This window comes from Chrysochloris asiatica, unplaced genomic scaffold (genome assembly GCF_000296735.1).
Source record: "Chrysochloris asiatica unplaced genomic scaffold, ChrAsi1.0 scaffold00038, whole genome shotgun sequence".
In the NCBI taxonomy this organism is placed as follows: Eukaryota; Metazoa; Chordata; class Mammalia; order Afrosoricida; family Chrysochloridae; genus Chrysochloris; species Chrysochloris asiatica.
The window spans coordinates 4,160,110-4,165,169 of NW_006408556.1; positions in this window are offsets into that span (position 1 = coordinate 4,160,110).

The window sequence follows — 5,060 nt, forward strand, 5'->3', positions numbered from 1 at the left end:
TCAGCAATGATAGCTCTCATCCCACATCCTGTTCTGAATCCAGTTTGAATCTCTAGAAGTTCTCTATCAATATGTGGTTGCAGCCATTTTTGCATTATCTTTAGTAAAACTTTACTTGCATGGGATATCAATGATATTGTCTGATGATTTCTGCATTCCTTTGGTTACCTCTCTTTGGTGTGGGCACAAATATGGATTTCTTCCAGTCAGTTGGCCAGATAGCTGTCTTCCAAATTTCTTGGCATAGATGTGTGAGTGCCCATAAAATTACAGCCTAGGGAACCTTACGTGGTGGTTCTACTCTATCTCACGGAGTCACTATGAATTGAAATAGAGTCAATTGTCAGCCAACAACTTAACAATCTGGTCTGTGAAGTCCCCACTAACATGCACTGATATGACACTGTAGGATAGACACTGGACTGCTAACGGAAAGGTTGGTGGTTCAAACCAACCAGCCACTCCTCGGAAGCCCTATACAAGGTCACTATGAGTTGGAACTGCCTTGATGGGACTTAACAACAACAACATGCACTGGATGGCAACTAACAACAAGAAGTTAGTCAATACTGCACCAGCCTCATTGGGACACTCAAATTTGTCACTGCTCCGTGCACGTGCCTATTCTTGAATTTTGCAAAAGCACCACAGGTATTGATTTGGGGGATTTAATTCATTTCAGCAAATAGGTGAGTTCACAAGTATTGAATCCATGAGTAATGAGGATCATTTTAAAGGGGTTGTGAGAATCAAATGGATTAATATATGTCCATTGCTTGGCAATGCATCAGACAAGTGTTTCATAGATATTAGCATTGATTTATCTTCATCTCACAGATAAAGGAACTGAGACTAAAATCTTTTAGAAGGAACTCAACCTCTGACTCAGTTTTGGTGACAAAGAGGTGAAAGGAAGGGTCTCTGGAGAACATCTAAAAGAAGCATTTGGAGTTAGGAATTTTGCAGAAACAGACCCAGGCTTCCTGCTTCACTCTTCCCTAGTGGTGATCTCCGGCGAGCTTTCCCCCTTTCTCAGAGCCTCTTGTCCCAAACTACAATTTCTCAACCTGGCAAAATATGTTTGCATCTCGTAAAGATTTGTTCAAGTGGGCTTCTTAGAAACCAGGGAACTCCCATGGCCTCAGGCGTGTCCAGGCTCTTGCAAAATAGAAAACAGGTTTGGGTTTTGAAATGGCCTGTTTCTATCTGATTTTGTTGAGGTTGTTTGGGACTTCTGATCATCAAGAATCTGTTGTCCTCACATAGCTGCTGGCAGACTGTTCTAAAAGAAGTTTCTCTCAGTCAGCTTTAGACTTCTAGTGCCAGGCCTAGTGTTATCATCCCCATTTCTTAGATGAGGAAACTGAGGCTCAGCAAGGCTAAGGAACTGTCTGAGATTCCAGAGGCGGGCCTGGAGGACTCAGGCCAGGTTCTCTAGAATACAAACCCATCTAGAAATCATGGAAGAGTGAAGCTGTGGCCCATAGATTTTGTCTTAGTTTTCTAAGCACTGCTATAACAGAAATACCACAAGTGAGTGGCTTTAAAGAACAGAAATAGATGTTCTCATTGTTCTGGAAACTATAAGTTCAAATCTGGGTTTCAGTCATGATGTTGCTTCCTTCCTTGTAGGTAACCCCAGCTTTTAGATGATCCTCACATATCTCTCTTCCCTTGTTCCTCTGTGTGCCTGTGTCTAATCGGCTTTTTTTTATATCTCAGAAGTGATTTGATTTAGAGCCCACATCACTCAGGTGATTCTGATTCATAATGCTCCCATGTAATTGAGGAGAACTGCCCATAAGGTTTCCTAAGCTATAATCTTATGGGAGCAGATTGTAAGGTATTTCCTCCTAGATACGTGTGTTAGAAAATAAAAACAGGAAATGGGGGGTGAGTATGAAAGTGTGAGGGGGGAAAAAGTTTGTAATTTAAAATGGAGAAGTCAGGAGCATCTCACTGAGAAAGTGACAGTTGAGGAAAGACTTGAAAAGGTGAGATGTTAACTACATACGTATCTGGGGGAAGAGGATTTCAGGAAGTGGGACCTGAGGATGGAGTGTACTCCATGGATGGATGGTAAGTGCTGTCAAGTCAGTTCTGACTCATAGTGACCCTGTATAGGGTTTCCGAGGAGCAGCTGGTGAGTTTGAACCACCAACCTTATGGTTCACAGTCCAGAGCTGATCCTATAGCACGACATCAGGACAGATGTAGATAAGTCCTCAGTTTCACCATGAGGAATATGAGAAGACTGATAATGAAATTTAAAGATGGCTTCACACAGCGCTGGTCCATGGATACAAATGGAGTCATGGATATCCTTAGGGGTCTGGGCCTGGTTTAAGATGAATATGTTAAAGCCAAAGTTCAATCTGTTTTTGAGCTAGTTCAGGGCAGTGATGGCCAACCATGGCTATGCATTGAAATCACTCAAGGGACTTTATTTAAAAGGCTGATATCTGGTCACCACCAGGAAATTATGATGTATTTGGTCCCAGTTCCAGTCTGGACATTGGTTGTCAAAAGCTCCATTCATGATTTTTCTTGTGTGCCATCGAGTTGGTTCTGACTCATAGTAACTCTGCATAGGGTTTCCGAGAGTGGTTGGTGGGGTTGAACTTGTGGTTACTAGTCCAGTGCTTATCTTACAGGTAAATTCTTCCTTTTAGTAACACATTAGTTTTCAAAGTGGGGTCCAGGATCAGCAAAGCATCATCAGCATCCTTTGGTGTTGTTGCTAAGTGCTGTTGAGTTGATTCCAACCCATAATGACCCTGTATAGGGTTTCCAAGGAGCAGCTGGTGAGCTTGAACCACCGATCTTGCAGTTCAAATGACTTTGCAGTCTGATGCATTAGCCCAAAGCGCCACACCTATTAGAAATGTATAGTCACAGATCTCTTCCACACTCCACCACATGTTGCCCTCCAGTGGATCCCAATTCATGGAGATCCTGTAGGACAGATTAGAATGGTTCTAAAGTTTCTTGGTCTATAACCTTTATGGGAGCAGGCCACCAAGCCTTTTCTCTCATGGAGTTGTTGATGGGTTTGAACAGCTGACCTTTTGGTTAGCAGCCAACTGATTAACGATTGTGCCATTAGGGCTCTTGCTGTCCACCAATTGAATCAGAAACTCTGTGGGTGGGCTTTTCTGAGACATTCTGAGGCACATTCAAGTTTTCCAACCACTGCAGTAAAACACTAACCTCAGGAGGCCCTCATGTAAAGACTGATTTTTGTCCTGTGTAGTCTCCACACTTCTCTGTCTCAGAGAGTCATGCCACATGAGCTATGTGTGGGAGGCTCTGTGGGGCAGAGGATGGGTCCTTCTTGTTCACCGCAGCATCTGCAGGCCCAGCACAACACGGCACACAGTGAAAGTTATTGCTGTTGCCAGAAGCGATGGAAAAGGAGAACTACTTCAGTAATACAGCCAATTCCATCACCATTACTCTAAATGGAGCCTCAGTTGCAGTGAACTGGAATGGAGCTTCCTGTCTTTCTCTTACTCTGTCTCCATCCCCAAAGTCCCAGGGAACTTGAACAGCACTTTATGCCAAGTGTGATTCTAGTGTTTGTAGTATTTAAAGATACAGATTTCTGGCAAGAATGTGCCCTTGAATGCCAGCAGAACTAGCGACTGGTTCCACACGTGACGACACTTATATACGTATTGCTGTGGAGTAGATTTCAACTCATAGTGACCCTATGGGAACTGTTCCATAGGGTTTCCAAGGTTGTAATCTTTACAGAAGCAGACACATATTTCTCCCTAGGAACAGCTAGCGGGTTTCAACTGCATATCTTTCTATTAGCAGCCAAGGTGTTTAACCTCTGAGCTGCCAGCACTCCTTTCTGGGGACACGAGACCATGATAGTTACCCAAAGTCTGTTTGTGCGTCTCCAGTGTGTTGTGTGAACGTGGCTGTGGGTACATTCCTTATAGGCTATTTTGGAGATGATGATGTTGACTTTACTTTTTATTACTAAACAATTTCAAATGTACACATAAGTTACAAGAATGGTGTCAAAAACTCGGGAATACCCTTGGCCCAGAGACCTCATTCAAGTTTTGCTAATTGTTCCAAAAATACACTTTATAGTGTTAGAGAACGAATGTTCCAGGCTTATTAAAATAAAGCCAAGAGGTTTGTTGAGGAACAATACAATATGAATACAGAGTGCTTTGAAGCATGGAGAGAGAGGTCATGCATTTGTATAATAAAATGGGGAATTCTTTTGACCAAAAGTAGGGAGGGTCAGGTAGGATCAGGCCTCTTTGGCCCCAAGCCCTTGTGGCTGGATAGCTCCAGAGAAGCTTTTGAAAGACCCCTCCCAACTAAGTAAAGACCATTCAAGTCAAAGAAGATAAGATATTGTCTTAATATGTCAGAAATTGTATGGGTCCCCATCACAAAAGAATGATAAACAAGTTCTCTCTATTGTAAAGGAACTCTAAGAAGCCAAAACACAGAAATCACAATGAGACACACCTGAAATGAAATGGGGAAGGGATGGTTGAGTGATTACAGTCACAGGGTGGGTAGTTTCAAGGATGGTCACATGACCACCCTCTTTCTGAACATCAGCAATCTTATTTTGGGATGCAAGCTGCACAAGCACTCTTGATAAACATCTAGGACAAACTTTTCCTCCACATTCCTGACCCCCACTCTTAATTGCTAAAGGCACTTTAAGTTTCACAATAGTTTAGTTGTGAAGGGTCAAAGAAGACGTAAGGTTGAGTTGAAAATGGAGTGTAAGGTAAAATGGATTCTAATCTGGATCTAGGTTAGCCCGTTTAGTTGTGACAAATGCTTAATTTTTGAGGGTTTGCTTATGTGTTATGCCTTTTGATCAAGACTTTGCCAGTGGATGCTGATACCCTACAATGGAGTCACCTTTTTCTGCAAGGACTTTTAGTTATATTGTGAGCTCTCAGGAGTCTTGGATCTTTTCAGTCATGAGCTACTTTTTTTCGCCTTGCTATGCTAATAACCCTCATCTTCAGGATGAGTTGATTTTCATTGGGATTATTGTTTCAAGCACATTATCA